Raw genomic sequence first — 23857 nt, forward strand, 5'->3', positions numbered from 1 at the left:
CCCGAAATTTCTGTTCAAAAAAAGGGAAGAGACAGACTGCAAGCTAAAAAGTGAACCAGAGCAGAAACTGCAACATAACTTTATTTGTTCCTCTTTTCATTGTGGTTACTATCAGCAGGCAAACTCAGAGCTGTTGTGTCCCAAATATCAAGCCCCAAATGTTTGATGAGGCCACATCTCCCTCCAGACACAGCTGCGCCACTCGGGAACAGCGAGGTGCTGACCTTCTCCTAGCAGGGCGTCGATGAGGCACTGCCAACATGTGTATTCTGAATATTACAATGATAGCCCATCTAGAACTCACATTTTATCCTTTCAGAAATACTAAGATACACAATCATGCACCTATGAATTCTTTCCTGGTTTCTCTCAAGGAAACTTAAAAGAAGGAAAGGTCATGGGTCAGTAGCCATTTTTACATAGAGCTGTCACTATAGGGCCACTATGAGGTCCCTCCTTTAAGCATTCTTTGCATTTTTAAAAAAAGAACCAAAGTATGGCAACAACATTCAGCTCCAGTGAGTGATTATGCACTGCATTCTGGCTTTGCAGTATCAAAAGAGGTACGACATGTTACACAACAGCATCGGGCTGTCATATTATATAAAACATGAGCATCACCCTCAATTTCTTAAAAACAACAGTGGCATTAATGTGTCAATAACAAACATTTACCTTCTCTGTTACATTGCAGCTGGTCTCGTCCTCTGCTTGGAGGGTAAAAATCTCTTGAATCTCACTGTTTCCCAATTTATGGACATTTATGGCCACTGCTCTTCTTCTATTGAATTAGCCACAAACAGCTTCTTTTTAATTCTCCCCCGGTGGGATTAGCCCGTTCTCATTTAGAACTCGGAAAATATTGCCGCTCTGGCAGTGCCTCTGGTGTAAGAATGTTTTCCTTGTTACTGGTCTCCAAACAGATCATGGCTCTGTCCAGCAGCTGCAACTCAGCCACTTTTTGGTCCCAGCCTGTTCTCATTCCATACTCGTTAAATAGCATCGCTCTGTCAGTGCTTTGGGCATATGAGTGTGATACCGAAAAGCCATCCTCTTCATCCAGTTAGAGCGCTGCTGGAATACATTAAATGAAAACATTCTCAGACAAAAAACGTGGCATTGTTATCGTTCGCTGGCAGACGGCCGGGTGGCAGCAGGCATGTCCGCATGCAACACGCACAGGCGGCATCACTTGACAACGCAGCTGGAAGGAACCAATTGCGAGCCATGAAATGCTTAAGGACAGCTTCAGGTAATAACGCTGCTGGTAACTACTCCTTATAAGGAGTGCCTATAGGACAGGCAGTGCAGGAGGTGCATGGGTCCCACACACAACTGGCTTTCGTGCAGGAGTCTGGAGTTCACTTTCCATGTGGACTTGTGTTTTGTTTTTTTCACCTTAACATGTTCCTCTTTTGTCTAAAACTAACTATCCATGACGTTGTTGCCTAATTCCAACCATTGTGACAGTCCACGCTGTTGTGTAAACATAAGGATCATGCTGTAACAAAAACATCAGTAAGCATTAATGTGTTTTTTCAGTCTGGTGTTTAAACAGCAAAGATATGATGGGTTAAAGTGGGATTTTCTGTGTTTGTCCGATTGACTCCCATAGAACTGACACCAAAGTCGGACTCCTCGACCGCTGTCACTGACTGATGACCTTCCCTTATTTTTAGCTTCCTTGGTTTCTCTTGAACACATGCAAGCTCTCACACGTCATGTTTGTGGCAATAAAAGCAATTCCTACACCAGCATTCACCACTCAGAGCAGTGCTAAAAAGAAGCCGTTAGCAGCATGCTTTATTTGTCTGGATGTGTTTTGCTTGCTGGCCGTGGTTTAAGTTTCTCACTCTCAAGGATAAGTGCCTGAATGTTTATGGCATGATGTTGAGTCAAAGTGATTTTAACACAGCCATAACAAGGTTTTTCAGCCTTTAGTAAGAGCAGAGCAGGGTTTTCTTTCAGTCACTTAGAGAGGATATAGAGATACTTATTCCTCCATTCTTTTTGTTGCCATTAAAATGTTTTAAACTAATCTGTAAAAATGAATTGTCAATCAGTGTTTTAACAAAAGTACCTTTACATAATAAGGTTACCCAACTAATAAAAGCCTAGTTAATTTAAAGTTCAATTTTAAATTTGATGTTTTGGCAACACTGTGGTTAATGTGGTTATGTTTAGGCACAACAACCACTTGGTTAGAGTTTGAAAAACATTACATTTTAGCTTTAAAGACCCGGTTATATCACTATAAACATGGTTGCAAATGTAATTAAAAATACCCGCTTTTGTTTGTTGGTTTAGAACACTGGTCTGCTGCTTAGCCACCTTGTAAATTGACTTGCATTTGTATTTAAACAGCAAGTCTTGACTTGTTTTAACCCTTTACATACTGTTCATATTTTATACCTCCACAGTATAGACCCAGAACATGAATCTCCACAAGTTTCTGTATTCAATTTTGAACCACATATCTATTTAGAATGTGTGAATGTATGAATGAATGTGACTGTAACATAAACAAATTGACAATTAAATCTGAATTAAATGTTCCAGAGAGCAGGGAGAGTGTATTTTACACCACATGTTTATGGAGAAAAAAATTATACTATGACATAATATCATGTCCTAATTTACCTATGGAAAATTAAAGCCATAAAGTTTTCAATATTTCATACAACAGTTAGTTCCACCCGTGCAATTTGATTGGTTGAAAGGCATTCCATGTGTGCTGATATAGGAGTATAACATCACTGGGACTGTTAACGTTTAACTCTGCATGTAGCACTCGTCATGCTTTTATTAGTGTAAGAGTGAAAGTGGGATATGTTTATAGTACGGTGTAAGCATAGTTTCAAACAGCTAGTCGGCGCTGTTCACGTAGCTGTCAGTTGGTCAGGTTGAGGGAGGAGAGAAGAAGAGGAAAGAGAGAGGAGTGGGGGCTAGCAAGAAAGGATGGAAATTTTGAAGTGTGGTTAGAGCTGACTGTTCATGCATTGGAGTTACTAAAAGTTATGAGGAAGCCCAGGAGGGAGCAGCTGTGACTGTTCACTGGGAGTAAACCAGCTGTGACAGATGTTACAAGGATGTGCAGTGAGACAGGGACACACTTGTCAGACACTTACCACATCCTGAGAGACACTGACACACACACACACACACCCACACATGCTGATATGGTACTCAAGGTAACGGAGCTCACTCCAGCGAGCGGACACACACTGCAGCAACGATCTGTCTGATCTAACTAGCTCATCTGAATCACACAGGCCGCCAAAGTGTCTGTTAACAGACTCTGATTTCACTGAAAACACAGAGATAAATGTTCATGATACTGAGCAGCTGCTCTGTGCATAACATGAAGACCGAGCTAACACAGGTTAGCAACCAGCATGCAAAAAAATGTTTATGTGTTCCTAGGCAACAGCTGTCACGTCCAGCGGTTACAGAACTGCTTGTGTCAGCGAAGCCAAAAAAAATCATTAAATAAACAAACTACGACCCAAGTGTGGCATTGCTTAATTATTGAAGCTAAAAATAGCAAGAAAATTCTGGAACTGTAGGGTTTATTCTAAAATCATTTATAACCATTACAACCACCAAAAACTGTCCTCACTGATATTCTATACCATAAAACAATCCCTTAAACTACTAATACTAATACTTAGTAGTCATAAACCATTATAGATCTGACTTATAATGATTTCAATCAATCAATCAAATCTTTATTTGTATGGCACTTTTCATACAAAGAGTAACACAAAGTGCCTAACAGAGATTAAAAACAATAACAGAAATGAAAAACATCAAAGAAAATCAAGAAAAATACAGACAGCCTGACCCTCCCACCCCCACATATACGTATGCAACAAAACACACACATTCATGTAGATATTCCCACACATATTCGCAAAGGCACCCGAACACCCCCCCGCACCACCCACACACACGCACACATACACCAGCACACACCAGCTGTTACTAAAGAGACATGGCTAGAGAGACATGGCAAGGCACTGAGACCTGTGGCGAGGGAGAAGCTACCTTTGGGGGCCAACCTCACTACAGGAAGAGGTCACGGTCCAGCACATGCCGGGCGCCGCCACAGAGACCATCCCAACCCGGGCGGACAGGAGTGCCCGCACAAAGATGCCGAGGCCCTCTAGCCACCGGGCCGAAACAGTCCACGGTACAGCACCCCAATGGTGGACCAGAGACCACTCCAGATCCGGCAGCAGGCCCGATGAGGAAACACTGGAGCTAAAAACTAACACAATAAAATAAGGTAAAGAACATAAAAGCTAAGAACGTAAGGGACTAAAACAGTGAAATAAGTACAAAGAATACAAGTGCACAGTAAAATAGTGTAAAGGTTATAACCGCTAATAATTAAATAAATAAATAAATAAATAAATGGGAGACTAAAACAGTGGATTAAGATAAAATAAAAAAGTAGACTAAATAAATAAGTAGTTAGTTAGTTAGTTAGTTAAAAGCCTGATTGAAAAGATGGGTCTTGAGCCTCTTTTTAAAAACCTCAACACTGTCTGTGATCCTGAGGTTCTCCGGCAGGCTGTTCCACAGGCAGGGCCATAGTAACTGAAAGCCGCCTCCCCATTTCTTTTAGAGCTAACTTGTGGTATGGTTAAAAGGCCAGTGCCGGAGGACCTCAGGGTCCGCAAGGGTTGATAAGGTAAAAAGCAGCTCATTTAGGTAAGAAGGCCCAAGACCGTTGAGACACTTAAAACAAGTAAAGAACCTTAAAATCAATCCTGAAACGCACCGGGAGCCAATGAAGCGATTTAAAACCGGTGTAATGTGCTCCCGTCCTCTGGTCCTCGTCAGCACTCGTGCGGCTGAGTTCTGCAATAGTTGTAAATTGGAAATGCTCTTTTTGGGAAGACCAGAGAGCAGGGCATTACAATAATCTAGACGACAAGAAAGCATGCATCAGTACCTCTGTGCTGGCCTGAGAGAAAGCAGGCGGACTCTGGCTATGTTCTTTAGATGATAAAAACCAATATTTGTTGTGTTTTTGATGTGTGGGATAAAAGTAAGCTCAGAGTCAAAAATCACACCCAGATTTATTACAGATTGTGATGTTCTAAAAGCCTGTAACTTTGGTAAAAGTCTCTCTGGCCTTCAGGACCGATGACTAAAACCTCTGTTTTGTCCTGGTTGAGCTGTAGGAAATTTGCTGCCATCCATGAATTTATGTCTGGAATGCAGTTAAAAAGGGCATCAATAGGCCCCTGTGTCATCAGGAGACACAGCGATGTACAGTTGATATCGTCAGCATAACTATGAAAGCTGATGTCGTGACTCCTGATAGCGTCCCCAAGGGAAGCATGTACAGATTAAAAAGAGTTGGGCCTAAAATTGACCCTTGGGGGAACCCCACACTTTATCTCATGGATTCTGAGGAACATGTATCCATACTTACAAAGAAGTGTCGATCTGTGAGGTAGGAGTCAAACCAGTTCAGAACAGTACCAGAGAGGCCGACCAGGTTCCTCAGTCTATTTAATAAAATGTGATGGTCTACTGTATCGAAGGCGGCGGTTAGATCCAGTAGTACCAAGACAGTGAGTTTATGGTTATCTAAGTTGAGCCTGATGTCATTTAAAATCTTTACAAGGGCCGTCTCGGTACTGTGATTCATCCTAAAACCAGACTGACACCTCTCTAAAATGTTATTTGTCATTAAAAAGTCATTTACTTGGTTAAACACAAGTTTTTCCAAGATTTTACTTAAAAATGGTAAGTTCGATACAGGCCGATAATTATTAAAAATGTTGGGATCTAAATTGCTCTTCTTCAGAAGGGGCTTCACCACCGCCATTTTAAAGGAGGTGGGGAAGACACCCGTCTGAAGAGAGCAATTCACCATGTATAACAATTGTTCCTCAAAGAATGCATGAAACGTTTTAAAAAATGGAGTGGGAATTGGGTCTAAGAGGCAGGTTGTGGGCTTTACTTGGGAGAAAACTCGACCAAGTGTCCTCGCATCTACCAGGGCAAAACTCTCCAGTGTTTCCTCCGGTAAAATCAATGATCTGGGTGAATCAACACTTAAAATCTGATGCGGTAAAAGACTCGATCTGATGTCATTGATTTTACTTCTGAAGTGGTCTGCAAAATCCTCACAAAGGGCGTCGATTGTGGAGAAGAGAAATTTCGGGTTGGTTTTATGGTCGTTGATTAATTTTTGAAAGTGAGAAATTCTTGCCTGTTTGACTGTGTTATTGTAGGTTTTGAGGTGTTCACGGAATATTTCGTAGTGAACTGTTAACTTTGACTTTCGCCATCTCCTCTCAGCACTCCTGCAGTTTCTCTTCAGCTTTTTGATGTTCATATTTCTCCATGGCGGTGTAGGTTTTGTTTTAACAGTCTTCAATTGAAGTGGGGCCACTGAGTCTAGTGTTGTCTTTAATTTATTGTTAAAACTGTCAACAATGAAATCACATGGTGCTGGTAAAATTTCTGCTGGAGTGCTCTGTAAAATCCGGATAAACTTAGTAAAGTAAAGTGTAACCATTTTCATGCATTTATAAGAATGTATGCCGCATCATAAGTGATTAATCCCTACCATACACTAGAATACTTTGAAAATACATTTAGAAGAGGTGGACAGAAACTGTTGCAGCCTTTGAAATCCACAGTGAGTATGCTGTATGCTGCAGCTAGCTAGCTAACTAACCACTGTCCCCATACCAAACAGGCTATCTGCAAGCTAAGTTAGCCACTGGAATGTTTGCTATTAGCCTGCAAGCTAAACATACATTTCAGCTGATGATTGCTAGCTCCAGTCATATACATGGATACATGATATGATTTTTGAAGCTAGCAATTTTATGTTCAAACAGTTTTAGTTAGCTCACAGGTAGACCCTACAGTGGTTAGCTGGCTAGCTTACAGCATATAGCATACTTACCAGGGTTTTCAGGAGCTGCAGTAATTGCTGTCCACTTTTTTCTTCTCCATACTAACACGGTACAAAAATGAAGCCATGTTGAAGACGATCTTATCTTCTTAGCTCCACATTGCCCTTTTTTTCCACAGTCCCAGATAAATGTAGCTAAATATGCAAATGTAAATTGTTCAACTGAACACCCAATCACAACACAGTAATACAGACTACTAACCAATCACAGCACAGTAGGGCGGGAACAGATGGAACATGCTGGCATTAGAGCTTGGTTCTGTTGTGGAAAAGGGGGACAAAGTAAATTTGAGCAGTGATAAAGACTGCCTGTTTGACATGGTCTCCCATTGTAGCATCTAAGGACTGGAGAAGAAAGAAGTGGACAGATATACAGCTCTGAAATCACTGGTGAGTATGCTGCATGCTGTAAGTTTGCGAACCACTGCAGGGGCCTCTGCAAGCTAACTTTAGCTACTGGATTGTTTACCATTAGCCTGCAAGATAACCATATGGTCCAACTTAAGATTGCTTGCTTCAAAAGTCATACATCAAGTAATCATGTATTTTCAAACCAAGCAATCTTCAGGTAAATCATACGGTTAGCTTGTAGGCTAATAGCAAACATCCCAGTGGCTAACTTAGCTTGCAGATAGCCTGTTTGGTATGGGAAAAAGTTGTTAGCTAGCTAGCTAACTACAGCATATAGCATAGTCACTGTGGATTTCAAGGGCTGCAACAGTTTTTGTGAACCTCTAACACTGCAAGATCCCCAGTTTTAATGAAATCTAATTCTGTGGTTAAAACCTCTCTGACATGTTGTCAGGATTCAATCTTCTAAATGTATTTTCAAAGTATTCTAGTGTATGGTAGGCATTAATCACTTATGACGCGGCATACATTCTTATAAATACATTAAAATGATTACACTTAACACCTACAATGAAACATTATGATGAAGCATTCATTATTATAAATGCATCAATATGTACCTCACTTTACTTAACATATACAATTTTAATGTTCAAGCCCCAGCATTCAGCCTCTAGTTTATAACAAGTCAAGAGCATCCATAAGACCCTTGCCACTTATAAATCATTTTAAGTCAAATCTATAATGGTTTTTGACTACTAATATAGTGCATCAGTAAGCATTAAGTTTGTTTATGAGTGTATCCATGAAGCATTATAAATGCATTATAATTCACTATGAATGCCATCATAATGCATTATAAATGTGGTCTTCGTAGAAAGTGTTACCAATAACTTCTATTAATCTAACATTTACTAACATTTAACCCACAAACAAAACAAAAAAAGTAATTGCTAATAACAAACCGATCTTCGGATTAGAAGCAGTGGTAGGAAACTTCACAGGTGACCTTTGCGTATGTGTTTCCCACAATTGAAGTGAGCTGTCCCTGTTTTGCAGTCCTTCAGTTACTGAAATGGCAGCTCAGGTACCTTATAGTTCTCTAACTTTTCTTTTAATCTCTGTTGATGAACTGGAAATCAATGGGTTTAATTTTGTGCATTTTGAAGTTATCTGGTAACATTGCAGGGACAGATCTCTTGACTTTATCAAAGTACACTATTACCTCTGTTCCTTATGTGCACCATATATCATCATGCAGTCTTACTCAAGTGCCTGTCTCCATGTGACACTGGGCAAATGTGGTAGGAACACAGAAGTACTTGTGATAGTTTTAGGCCTCCCTTGAACTGTCACTATTGTTCAGTATAAAATATACCACAGACATGGCACGTGCAGTTTGAAGATGACTGAAAACCAAAATCCTTGATTTGACCCACATTCAAGGATCTAAAATCCATTTCAATATGTAAGGGTCAAATCTTACCCAGAACATCCTCAAAGTACAAAAATTTGAAGCATCTGTCCAAATAAAAACATTTTCAAATATTTTCATTTTTTGTGCATTTTGGAAAAGTCATCAAATTTTCAGCGAAAAGAATGACCTTTAGGGTGTTTTCACTGATATTAAATGACAAACACTTCAAAGTCTGTAAGGGTTAATGAATGAATGTGTCTTCTCTGACCTAAGTGTGTATGATCTGCAGTGGTAATAGGAAGAGGCTCACTGGATTAAAAGTAGTTTCAGAGATGGACATTGCTCTTTGTTGTTTTTGGAGCTTCCTGGTGGTGTGGTAATCAGGAGATTAAAGAGAAATCCACTGTGGGCCGGTAACATTCTGGGACAATGTGGACTGCTGAGCTTACAGAGCTGAGTGCTCCTGGTGTCATTGTCAACACACTCAAAATCTGTTACCTGCCAAACCAAGGTATTAACAAACCACAACAGTGAGGGAGTAAATGTATGCCCCTCCTAAAATGGTACAGTTCTACCTAGAGCTGAAGTCTGGGCTGTCTGGCTAAGTTTGGTAGTAGAAACAGAAGGTAACAGTACTTCAAAAAATATACAGTAACAACAGGATATTGTCATGCTGCTAATTGTCTCAGTTCAAGGACTGTAATGGCCAAGAACCTAGTACTTTATGTTCTGTAACAGTGGATATATTCCCGTTCTAATTCTGAACTCATAAAACAGCGCTGCTTTGTCAGTGCTTTTCACATAAGAGTGCAATGCCAAAAGGCACCATTCAAGCATGTATGATATGCCACTGGATGGTGTCAGGCGAGAATGCAGCCGGACAGAGCTGATCGAGATGTTGATATACACGGGTAGATGGACAGCACCTGCCACATCCGCCCGATATTCGCACTGACAGCATCAATTGAGACAGGACAGATGACATCAGGTTGTAACGCTGCTGGTAACATAGAGCGCAAGGGCACCTATAGGGCAGGCAGGAGGGGAGGTGGATGGGTCCAACAAACCCGGACATTAATACAGGAGTCTGGTGTTTGCTTCCCTTGTGAATGTGATGGGTTTTTTTCTACACCTTATCACGTGCCTCCTTCCCCTAATCCTAACCATCCGTGGCAGCATGTGCATTTGTTGCCTAAACATAACCATGTGTAGCAGCATCCCAACATGTGCATTTGATATTGCTATAAATGCTACAAACATGTCCACATGCTCTGGGGCCAAGTATTAAGCACAATCTTAGGGTGCTTTCACACCTATGTCATTTTGTCCAGACTTTCGGACTTTTCAGTTTGATCCGAACCAAAATGACAGGTGTGAAACCTCACCTGGACCATGGTCCGGACCAAACAGCCGAACTTTGATCCGACCAAAGGAGGTGGTCTCAGTCCGGATCAAACTGAACCACCGTTCAGTTCATGTCCTGTGTGGAAGCATTATTTTGAAAGGTTCGGACCTTCCTATCAATGACAGGAACTTACGACAGGCTAACCGGAAAAAGGAACACCAACGTTACCAAAACAAAATGAGCTGTGGAAGCACATGGGGAGAAGAGGAGACCCACTTATTTCTCCTTGTTCTTTAAATTTGTTCTACCAAACTGCAAAGATAGCCTACTTTTTTCAGCAGTCTTTAGAATTAGGACCATTTCACACAGCACGCATCAGCAGTGCGTAACAGCAGAGCTGCAGTATGTCTCATGCTTAGGTCTGTCATGTAAAGTTCATTAGTCCATTTGCATTAACTGCGGGGTGAAACCAAAACCAACCGGACCAAATGTATACAATGTAACAAAAACACAAACCTTGGTTTGGACCTTGGTCTGGAGTTTCAGGTGTGAAAGCATTATTAAGTGTCATAATAATTGATACATGTGGGCGTGACATAGTATTTTATACTATATTCATACCTTTGTTCAAATTACAGTGATCTTTATGTAAGCTAGAGATATTAAACTTGACACATAAGTAGAAGAGATGTCCTAAAGCTTCAATATCAGTGGCCCCATCTGGGGTTCAAGCCAGCCTGGACCTGAAATTGCTTCTTGTAGCTATATATCCTTTTGCATCAGAGAGCTAAGGCTTCTCTTTTCTCCATCATCACATCACCTTACGTTATTTTATAGTACATGCCATGCAAACATAATATAATTCTGTTGTTACGCCAGTATTTCGCCATGATGGCCACGGGAGATCACTTTTTGCATGATCCTGTATATATCAATCTACAAAGTGTGACCTTGATAAAAAAACATAATAGCAAGAGCATTTCTTGCTTTTGCACCAGAAAGCTAAGACTTCTGTTTCCCTGGTCGTTACCTTTTGGCAACTTACCTTACGTGCACCGCAAACATATTATATCATCAGAATTATGCCTGAATTTCACTTTTTCTTTTAACAGCACACAGTAATAAAATGAGTTATTGTGCAGGATGGAGTGCAGTGCAGTCTGAAAGGTCAAGCTCATAGGCATTTAATATTTGATTTCAGCCTTCCCCCTCATTAAAAGAGATTTCTCCAGATTTCCCATTCTTTTGATGAATGGTAAATGGACTGCATTTGTATAGTGCTTTTCTAGTCTTCCAACCACCCAAAGATGATATTGTGATGATATTGTGGATTGCAGATGGTGAAATCCTAAATTCCTGTGCAACAGCTGTGCACTGAGAAATGTTCTTTAACTTTTGGACTGTTTTCCAATACAGGTTTTTACAACGTGATGGTCCTTGCTTGCTAACAACTGAGCTTATCCAGGATGCCCCTTTATAGCCAATAATGATACTTTATTATGTATATAATTAAGTCAAGTCAAGTCAGTTTTATTTATATAGCCCATTATCACAAAACATGGTTTGCCTCAGAGGGCTTTACAGTGTACGACATCCCTCTGCCCTTAGACCCTCACATCACCCAAGGAAAAACTCCCCAAAAAGAACCCCTGTAACGGGGAAAAAAAAGAGGAAGAAACCTCAGGAAGAGCGGTAGAGGATAGTAAAACTTATGTGAGTTTTCAGTCACAGATAGATAAGAGCAGCCGAAGTAAGGAACAAGTTAGAAGATTAGCTGAGGATCGCTCGTAGGAGCAGCTCAGAGACGCTACCAGAGACACAGACAAGATACACCGGAAGTGATGTAACACGCTTACCCGCAGTACGTCAGCACGTTAAGCCAGCCTATGAGGATTACCTGTTTAAGAGTTTTTTTGAACATTTGACAACATTCGCAGTCTTTTGTTGCCCATGCCCCAACTGTTTTGGAACATGTTGCAGACATCAAATTCAGAATAAGTTATTTTTATATAAGAACATTTTAATATAAGAATATTTGAGAAATTATATTATATATTTACAAAACATTAAAGTTTATCAGTTTGAACATTAAATATCTTGTCTCTGTACTATATTCAACTGAATGTAAGTTAAAAAGTACTAGCAAATGATTGCATTCTGTTTTTTTGTTTCCATTTTATACAGCATCTCAACTTTTTTTGGAATTGGGGTTGTAAAATAAAATGAAAAAGTGCAGGCAGACACCTGTGTTGTCTCAGTGACAGGTCGGGCCACGCTACTGTTGGGCCCCGGGCTCAAACTGAGCAACATGACAGCATGACACATGTGCTTTGCTGTAGAAGAGACACTGCAACATCAATGTGTATTAAAAACTCAAATCTGCTTCCATCAGCCTTGGTCCCATCTTTTTTAAAGATTTCAACTCAGAGAAGCGAAACAATGTTATGTGATATCTCAGTCTTCTTTGGGGCATTTTACTGACATCAGGTATGTCATCTCTGAGTGAGTAAGTAATTTAAACCTTGAAACTTTTATAACCGTAATTTCTTTGAGGCGTTATACTTTTTTCTGAAAAACACATCATTCAGAGCAGAGGCTGCTGGCTTGCATGAGGAGCAACTCACTTTTTTTAGCTGTTCAACTTTTTCCTTCTGCTCTGTTTATTGCTAGTTAGCATATTGTTGTTGGTATGGCTTTCACCGTCCAAGCATGAAACTCATCCGAAATGTCCGGGGAAAGCTTGGTTATCACAGAATCAGTACCAGGTGGGTAGATTACAAAGCATCATCATCATCATTTGCTGAATACACAGCTGTGGTGGCCTGATCACAGATAACTATCAAAAGATCTACCTGAAAAAATAGAGGGCCTGACACACTGATGTCATAGCAACAACCTACTCCTATCAGCAAAGCTGGATTTTGTAAAGAACTAGGGAAGGAATGGCGCTTCCCTATATATTCGCGGATCCTTGTGGAGAGGGTGGAAGTATCTTGGTGTCACATGTTCTCATCCCAAGCTATGCAAGGCATGTTTTAATTACAGAGTTGCGCAAAACTTAAGCAATATTTTCAAAATGTTGATAAAACACAACAAGATAACTGTTTTTACTGAGTGATGTTCTGCGACTTCTCCTCTGGTGATAACACTCCAAGAAGCATGGTGATGGATGTTCAAAACATTAGCAGCTTTATTTCTATTGCAGCCACCACACTAGCTGTTATTATTTCCAATCCAAGGCCACGAAGGTGTGTCATGAAGCCATAATGGCAAGGCGAGCCCCTTATACGTAGGAGTGTCCACTTATGACTGATTTGTGAGAGGTGATAGTCCTCGATTTCACAAAGGAATTGTGGATTCAACCTGACATTGTTCAGCAGTGCATCATATGGCCATGACAGGTGGCTTTTGTCGTTGATATATTACACAGAAATCACTGAGAAAGCATAGGTATTTGACGACTTTAGAATAAGAACAGGCTGGGTGTTCACATCAGTGTGAGACGGTGAGACAGGTAGAGACTATTTCACCCAAAATGCCTGAGGAAATTTCAGATATCCTCTTAAAAAATTTCTACTCCTGTACCACAGAGAGCATACTGATAGGCAAATGCCCAAATTTAAGTAAGAGACAGATTAAATTAAACTGTTTGCATATGCATAATGAATACTGTCAATTTGTTTCTTATGTTTGTTACACAAGCTTTGAATTTCTCATCAGCCTCCCTGAATTATCTTAGCCATCACCTGCTCCATGACTTTTGCCAAGGCCACACTCTCCTCACCAAGCTCTTTGTGAAATGAGCCATCGTGTCTTGTTTTAAGGCAGTAGCTTGACTTGTGTTTTGTATTTACTTGGACTTTGAGATATGCACAAATTATGCTGCGCACATGACACCGGACATTTATGTTTTATCACATTATATTTTCATTTTACATGACATTTTATTTGAATGATTTCATGAGACCAATAGATTGAATTCAGTTAAAATATTTGACAGTGTGAGAATATGTATGACTATTCCCCTTAAAATCACAGTACATACTGTGGAACTCTCTCACACACTCCCACTTCCTCCCATTCTCTCTTTTTCACACTCACTCACACACAGTACACTCAATTACGCAGCACTTGATCATCAAGGCTTCGCATATAACACCCTCTCATCGCCTTGACACTCGTTCTCCATCACACGTACATCCTGGCACGACTTAATCATCACGGACCACACACATGCACACACACGCACACGCATACACACACACACACACACACACACACACACACACAGTTATCAGCCTCTTATCATTTCGAGTGGTGTACTGCAGGTTGGAGTTGTGATATTAGTCTCATTAAAGCAGCCACTAATTACTGAGGCCTGAGAGACAACAGAGGAAACAATAATAAGAGGAAGTCTGGATGTGAACTCCACTGAGACTCTGCTGCTGCTTTCTGCTCTGGAGTGGCAGCTGGTGAAGAGGGTCTCATTACACACACACACACACACACATGCATGGGGATATGGGAGCTCACACAATCATGCACAAGTACACAATATGCATCAAAACCAGCATTAACTACACATAGACGACCATGCATGCTCACATCCATGTGTACATTTAACTTAGTAATAAACACACACATAAACACACACACACACACACACACACACACACAAGGACACATATTCATGTAAAACTAAAATTAAAACCTACAAACCTTACTGCACACATGGCTTACACACACACACACACACACACACACACACACACACACACACAAACACAGTCTCATAGCAGTAGGTTCACTTACACACAAACACACACATGCACCTCATTTGCACACACAGATATGCACACACATTGTTCTGCTCTATTATTTTTCCTGCATAGGGGTGGCTTATTATTGAGAGAGTTTCATCACACACACACACACACACACACACTATAAAGCGTCTGCTAATTATGAATAATAAAGCAGAGGTTTAAATAATTGCAATGGTGGTCCTTTGGTGCCTCTCCAGCAGCTAAGTGGGTCACACTTGACAGAGCCTTCCCTTCCGATTCGTCCAGCATTCAACCCCCCTATAATGGCAAGGGGTTGTGGGAATTCAGTGGCATGACATCCCGCGGAAATTATCCAATACAGGCAGGGAGTATTTTTGGCAGGAAGCAAAAGGTCTTTGAGCTTGGGAATTCTCTGTGTGACATTTCCTATTGTGTGGGGAAAATAAATCAGATTCTATTACATTTGAGGGCACACATCATCTTGGGAAGACGCTCGCACCGTTGCTCCAATGTGATTTGGGGAATCAGAGGAATGGAAGTTGTTCTTCCAACGAATCCCCAATTGAAAACCAAAATAATGGGACTGGGAATGCTGGGAGTTCTTAGAAATCCTTTGTTATATCCCAAGTATGCTACAGATTTGGCTCCATAATCTTCATTAACATTCTATTCCCTGTGCTTAAAGCCCCAATTAGACAATGAGAATCTGGGAATTCTGCAGGGAGATGTTTTAAATATATGGATCTCCATGCCCTAAAGGCTTAATTGCGTAATCATTACAGTATGATTCGTACCACATTTCCATAAAATGTATACTTGGACTCATCCATTATCCTGTTTCTCAAGTCAGTGACACTGGCAAGAGTTCACAACTCACAGTGTTTTTCAAGTTCCTAGACATCCATATGTATAGAGTTAATTTGGAGTTAAACTGCTCACAGTAAATTTCTCTCATCATATTCCCCATGCTGAAGGTGGGAATTATTTATAGAATTAAGTGTAAGCCTTCAGTTGTTGGCACACTGAATGCCAGATAACGAGCCAATTCTCTGTAGTCACATGGTATAATGTGCCACCATATGCATGGGGATTAACTTGTATTGAAGTTACCATTCCTTCCCAAGACAATATCAATAATTCTGTTAGTGGTAAAAAGACATACTGTACTATTCCATATATAGCGAGCTCTCTGCATGCCACCACTGTAATTTATGCCTCATGTTCAGTGTGTAATTATTTTGATGTCTCCCATGTTCTAATTTCATGTAGGTGGATTTTCTCCAAGCATAATCTTAAAAAACATAAATGTTTCTTATATATTTTAATTATATTATGTGTTTTTTCATTCATTCAAAGGTTGTCATTGTAAAACCTTCAAAACCTGAACAAACTGGCTTTCTTTCGAAAACAGAAAAAAAGGCAATGAGCAACATAGTAAGACATGACCCAAATATTAACAAATATCAGTAAAAACTTGAAAATTAGAAACCTGTAAAAAATTAGCACACACAGAGGAAATGACCCAAAAAAGTGCTAAAATAAAATAAAAATTATAATATTGATTTTTTTTTCTTTACCCTAATTTTAACTATATAATTATGATGAAAATACAAATATAATTTTCTGCAAATTTCCCATACTGTTTTTGAAAATAATAATTCTCTCTCTGTTTTTAAATTATGATTTTCAGGTAATTTCACCTTTTATTTTGTGACACGTATTTTTAATAACTGAATGCTATTTGCAGGACATGTTATGTGAAGATGCTGATTGACCAAACATATTCTCTCACGTTTTCAAGGTTTCAATGCTTGTGAAAAGTGGCTGATCACAACATGAGAAAAATTATGTCGTTCCAAAGGGCCAAAGGGACACTCCACAAATTTGACGAATGAATTTATGAGTCTGTTTAAATGTCGCAAGCACAGCTCGGCTTGTGGAAATAGTTGCATAATGTCCTCACCGTTTCTCTTGCAGTGCATTTGTGGAAGAGAGTGAATTCTTTTTTCTTTATGTGAGGATCTATTTGCTCTGACAGTCTGACAGGATCGGTTGACCTCCACTCAGAGGTCTTCGGGGGCTACCCAGGTTCTCACACCAGAGGGACCCCAGTTATGTTTTGTGTGTAGCAGGAATTAGAGAATGTGACATAAAACGTTCTTATAACAACTCGTCACAAGGTGCCGCTCTGTCAGTGACCTTATGTGTCTACTCATGACATTTTAGGTATCCTTCTGCGTCAGCTGTTTATGCCCCGGGATGCCAACAAATGCACACAGTGTGATGAAGCAGCACGGTCCTTATGCGCAGACTGTCACAATGGCTAGGACTTGGCAACAAAGTCATAGGGGGTTAGGTTTAAGCAAAAAAAGCACATGGTAATGTGTAGAGTAATTAATAATCATAGTTTTCTTACATGCCTATTTTATAATGTATGTATGTGGCAGTAATAATCATATGTGTAAAATAACAGTGGAAGTATTTTCAAGCCTCTAGTCCAGTTTTTTTAGTCACTGTCATTTTGGTTTTATTTTGGATTTGACTATTTGCAAGACTGAACAGCCGTTTCATTGATTCTGTTAAGTGGTAACTATTCATGTGGCTATAATACCTCTGTAGTTTATGTCTCAGTTATATGGGACGGAAAGATAAATGAGGTTGGCTATGCATAAGAAAATCAAAAGAGGACAAAAAAATGAAGATAAGAGGACGGTGAAGATACTGTGAAACTGTGATGGAGATGTTGACTTATGGAAGAGCTGAGAGTGATGAGAGGACAAGACATGTGTCTCACCCTTGATTAGAGCTGTGGTCTCTGCCTCTGACAGCCACTAAAGGTCAGGGAGCCACAGGGTGGCTTAGCCGCTAATGTCAGCCTCTCACCTGGGAGATGAGTGTGTGTATGTTTGTGTGTCGATTATATTTCATCACGTCTACATGTATGTGTGCGAACAATGTATGAGTGTCACAATCTCTAATGCACCTGCATGGGAAGAGCGGTCTGCAGGTGATAACATGGATAAAGATAATAATGAGCCCACAGAGACAGAAAAGGTTCATATTCATGTGTTGTAAGGGATGCCACTTTCTGTCAAAGAGTCATTGGGTGTACTTGTGTGTGACAGAGTCAAAGAGTCCATGTCCTTGCTCTCTGTAGGTTGTGAGAATAGCTCTATATTCAGGTGCCATGTCAATGGTTATCAGTGGTGTCATTGTGCTTGTTAATGTCATGTGCATGTTCATGAGTGTGGAAAGGCCCATATTCACTCTTCACAGGTTGTTACAGGATTGCAGTTGTGCGACTTGGCAATAAGAGAACCATGTCAGATGTGCCTCACGGATCCACATTATCACTGACATTTAGAAAGGCCCTCATACAAGTTCTTACATTTGAAAAATTAATGAAGGGACAGAAATAAACTGATTGCTTTTTTTGAGTGCTGTCTGGATGTTCAGGGGATTTCTATATCTCTGTGGCTGTCAAAGGGAGCGTCAGCCTGACGGTGAGCAAAGCAGGGCTGTGGCTGCAGGTGGAAATGGTACAATGTTCCAATGATCCTGATGGGAAACTGCTTGAGTTGTGTAAGATAAAATAACTTTTCTTAACTGTGCTCTCATCAACTACACAGAAACTTAAAACCAATAACCATGTGATTCTACAGAGCTCCAAGACTGTGTTAGGTCACCTTGCATGTGTTTGCCTGTATGCATTTCCCACATTTACAGCAAGTTGTCAATGTTTTGAAGTCCTTTAGTCACTGAAATGGCAACTCAGGTATCTTATAACATTATCTCGTAGCATTGCAGTTGCTTGTGTTTGCATGTGCAAATCTTGCAAAACTGCCAATGCCAAAAGCCACCTTTCCAGTCTGTATGATCGACCGCTGGAAGGCATGTGTGAGAATACAGGCAGACAGAATTGTTCGCGGTGTTATTATACGTTGCTGGACAGCCGCACAGCACCTGTCACATCCCAATGATACGCTGCTGAACAGCATCTGATTGAAATGCCGCTGGTAGCAACATTATATAAGGAGCCTGAAGGTCCCTATGGGGTAGGGTAAATGGATGGATCCAAGAAATCACAGTTTCATGTCGGAGTATAGTGTTTGCTTTCTGTCTGAATATGATTCCCCCCCCATACCTTATCATGTACCTTTTTTGCCTAAACCTGACCATCCATGCCAGCATGTGGATTTGTTTGCGTCCCAGTTTTGTTAGCAGCATCCCAGAGTGTCACCATCAGACGCAGAAGGATACCTGGAACATTATGTAGACCCCAAGTCCACTGACAAAGTGGCAACATGTGAGGAGTTAGGGTGAGAACATGCTGGAATGTACAGGGTGTCATGGTCAGCACGGCAGATGACATTACTGAGAGACTCATAACTGAGGTTACAAAAAAAAACAACAACACACACACATTTGTGTTTCAACAAACCAATCAGTCAAGACGGTGTTAAGAGGAAGGACATCTTGTATGCAGTGTGGCTCCTCTTCTGAATCACATTTTTTATTATCATCATTATCATCATCATATCATCATCAAGTCGTATTTTGCAGGTATTACCTTGTTAGTTACATTTACAAGGGTGTCATTGCTGATGGGGGCAAGTTTCCCATACCTCAAAATCCTATTTTGTTCACCTACTTGTACAGTTTCAGTTTAATTAAAACCTAAACAGTGTCTTCAAACTGTCCAGCTGCTAAGATACAAATAAGAGCAGAGCTGATAGACGTTTTGATTTGAATTTTCTGCAGTTATTACCAAGTACTCACAGAAATGGCAACACAGAGGTGCTGATGTAAACCAGATTCAATCTTATTTGCTATATTTGCGTTTCTTTATTTTTTCTGTGCTGTGTGTGCAATTTTAGGATATTCCTCTTGGACGCCTGCTGGTTAGAGTCTGGCACTTAGAAAAAAAAAAAATGTCCTTACCTCACCGGTGCACTTTGCCCATAAATGTCTCAAACAGAGCAACATGAGAAGAAAAGAATAAAACCCTGGCAGAGGGCAGAGTCTGTGCAGATAAATATAGCAGCACACAGAGAGTGGGTCAGAAGTGATGACGTAGAGGGAAGACTTCAGTCTGAGTTGCATGTTTTTGGGGAAAGTTCTGCAGAGTTTACCTTTAAGTTAGTCAACAGTGGGCTGCGAGGCTGCACAGTGGAGCATAAAGGAAGGGTGCCAGCAGTATCAAAGACTTTTAGTTATAAAGCAGCTGGTCTCTAGACATTGTTTTGCACAATTATAGGCAATTAAAATGCACAACAACACAATTAGAAAGCATTTAAGGGAGCAGTGCTATCTAGGGGGTGTTCATAATAACAGAGTCAATGAAACAAAACAAGTTTTTGTCGTCTTAGTGTTTTTTTCTGAGAGCGGGGTGGGACCCAGTGTTGCAGCACTGATGAGAGCCCTGGCAGTTGTGTGGTTGTATAATCCTGCCAGCATGCTGGACTATAGATGGTCAGTGAGCTGAAAACAAAGCTACATTTACCTCAAAGATCCCTGCATGACCTCAAACCTTAAAGGCATCCATTCATCCAGCCTTAGACAGCTGCTATACACAAAACAAACAATCCTCATGATATGGTTAAAACAGGGATGCACAACAAGTACTCCAAGTGTTTCTTGAATTGTGCCCCCACTGGTTTGTTAGCATTAAGAAAATGATCACAGTTATGTTAAGTACATAACGTGACAACATGGTGTGACATGACAACACCGACATATTCTCATCCCAAGTCATTACATATTGTCACTTTGCAGAGGACTTCCATGTCTACATATTACACTCTAGGTATCCTTCTGCATCTGCTCTTTACATTGTAGCATGTCGCTACTGTGATGTCAACACAACACAAGTGGGATAACACTGAATGTGACTATGTTTAGGCAACAACAGAACATGGCAACTGATAGCGGGACATCAACAAACGCACATGCTAGCACGCATGGTTAGGATTGGCCATAAGAGGCACATGGTAAGATGTCGAAAAAAAACATCACATTCAGACTGGGATGAACACCGAACTCCCGCATGAAAGTCCGGGGTTTGTTGGATCCATCCACTACGCATCCTTACACTGGGTTACTGGACATGGAGTGGCTGCGAAGCTTGCTGGTTTTTGATGGTGAACTGACGCTTGCTTTCAGTGCCAATGGTAAATAATCAGACCATTCACATTGGATGCGCTGTGGCCCCAAGCTCCGTGGGAGGCTCACAGTCTGCAGCAACAGTTTCCATCCAGCCATATTTTCAACTGATGCTTTCAGTTTGCTGCTTCAATTGTAACACTGCAAGCAGTTCTGCATTGTTGTGTTCTTAGCTGACCCTTTTTGCTTTTTGCATTGGGATCTTATGCTGAAATCACTGGAAAAGAAGCTGTATATGATGGCTTCAGATTGAGAACAGGCTGTACAACACATGCTCTCCTGGGTCAAAGTCCTGTGAGTGTTTGACCACAACCCTACACAGACTTTATCAGATTTTATACTGCTCACCTGACTCCCTCTGCCACTCCCAACATGTGAAGAAGAGCAGCCTACACTGCATTGGTCATGTGATCTCAGCCTCCTGACTCACAAGGATGTGGGTTGTATATGAATCATAGTGCAATACTTTGCATAGGTATGTGTACTAAAAGTGAATGGAAACAGCCTGCACAAATCTCTGCAGACAGCCAACTCGTATTCTCTGCTCCAAGATCTGGAAGTGATCCAGGTAAGCAGTGATGTGTGTGTGTGTGTGTGTGTGTGTGTGTGTGTGTGTCTTGCACAAACCCCTTATTTAAATTCATAGCATATGCTGTGAGTGGTGCTTTACTTATTGCAACACTCAGTGAAAAAGCATAAAGAAAAACTAACATTTTATTCCAAACTTTGTGGCTGTGCTGTGTTGTAATAAACTACTGTGTAAATGAAAATGAATTGAAACATGGACTGAAGTAAGGTGTATGGGACAAGGATGCTCGCTGAATCAAAACATGACACAACTTGCTAAGGCAGCTTTTGCTGTTTGGTGTGTTGATGTCACTGAAAGGAGGCTAAATGCAAAATCAGTTCCTGTATTTACAGTTACAGCATATCAGAAAACACTGCTAACACACTATTGCTGCTGGCTGTTCTGTTTGCATTCACTGCAATAAGAGTTTACTTATCTCTGGACTACTGCTGACTCATCGAATGACTGTAGAAAAACACATACCTGGTTTGCAGTCAGTATTTTGCTTATTGTAGTTTGTTAGTTTGTACATTGTACTTGGTTGGTTGGTTGGTTGGTTTTCAACATGTTTTTTTTTTTTCTCAAAAACTGCATGTTTCAAAAAAAGTTGATTCAACTTTCTTTTAAAGCTGTGCTCATCAACAGTTTTACAAAAATTACCAATCAGGTCAAATGACATTGTGTAATATATATGATGCAATTCTCTCTCTCTCTAAATATGATATAGAATATAGAATGAAACGAGAGAAGACAAATGATAATGACAACTAAAGACAGAAACAATTTAAATATATGTATAAATCCATCCCAATAAGGAGACAAACAGTTCAAAGAATATATAACACAGAATATGAATTTCAAAAATTATCTTATCAGTCATTTGCTATAACCGCTTGTCCTCGTAAGGGTCGCGGGGGGGCTGGAGCCAATCCCAGCTGTCATCGGGCGGAAGGCGGGGTACACCCTGGACAGGATGCCAGACTATCGCAGGGCTGACACATATAGACAGACAACCTTTCACGCTCACAATCACACCTAAGGGCAATTTAGAGTCACCAATCAACCTAAGCTGCATATCTTTGAACTGTGGGAGGAAGCCGCAGACTCCACACAGAAGAGAACCAGGAACCCTCTTGCTTTGAGGCAACAGTGCTAACCACAAAACCACCATGCTTATATATATATAAGCTAAAGAGCATGCATGTTTTTTCTTAGGAGATGGTGAAGACTACATATAAACAGTTGGACAGAGATGTGTCTCCAAATGAATGCTGATGTTGCTCTTTGTTTACTGGATGTGTAAACGGGTACTTGACCATCAGTCAGTTTGTGTCACTGTTGCATTTAAAACTTGATCTAGTGCCCCCAAGTGACCCAAAAAATCAATTAATGCCGCTTTGGATCTTCATTATTCTGTTGGTTTGCAGCTTTTGGCCTAAAAGCAGCAGTGACACACAGTATCACAGTTTCAACAGTGGTTCAGTAGTGATATTAATGCTCCCCAGAAGATGATTCCTGATTAAACTGATAATCCCCTGACCATCTGTTCAGCAGCACATTGAAAGTTTGCTTTTGCAAACACTTAAGTCCAGCGCAAGATATCTCTACTGACCAGGGGCTGTATCTACAAACATTTTGAAAATAATCTCAAATGTCTTTTCCACTGCACAAAAAACCTGTTTTCACCCACTGACATCTGGCTTTTTAATGTACTGGGAAAAATATTAGAATCAGGAATGACTCTGCAGTAGTCACAGGTCTGTATAGGCTCCAGCTTTCGATCAGCATTCAAGGAAACACAACACCCACTAATTTTAGCCCCACAGAGATGCAGCGACACAACAACACAAATTACCTTCCATCTCTGCCCAGGCAGCACTCAAACATCACTGCAAATGAGTCTGCACCAGTAACCACCGGAGAAGTAACCACCATAAAGTTTTTACAGACCTCTGTCTGTGCTGCTGTCTACTGTTTACCTGTTCTCCGGCCTGTCCGTGACTTTGAAAGTGACACACTAAATCAACCCCCCCCACACACACACACACACACACACACACTTATCTGCTGCAGAGGTGCGTACACAACTCTGTTCTACTGGCAATGGGAAAAGAGTCTATATCTATTTTTAGTTGTTTACCTATGTTTATAAAAACAACAAACAAACTAATTTTGGTTGAAAAGGGGTAAAAGAGAGCTCCTAACTTAGCCTTAACACTTCTAGCAAGGAGTCCTCTCTTCCTGTCTTATTCTCAGAGTAACTTTGACCGCGGTGAAGAGG

This window comes from Plectropomus leopardus, chromosome 8 (assembly GCF_026936395.1).
Source record: "Plectropomus leopardus strain MGB_pleo_1.0 chromosome 8, ASM2693639v1, whole genome shotgun sequence".
In the NCBI taxonomy this organism is placed as follows: domain Eukaryota; kingdom Metazoa; phylum Chordata; class Actinopteri; order Perciformes; family Serranidae; genus Plectropomus; species Plectropomus leopardus.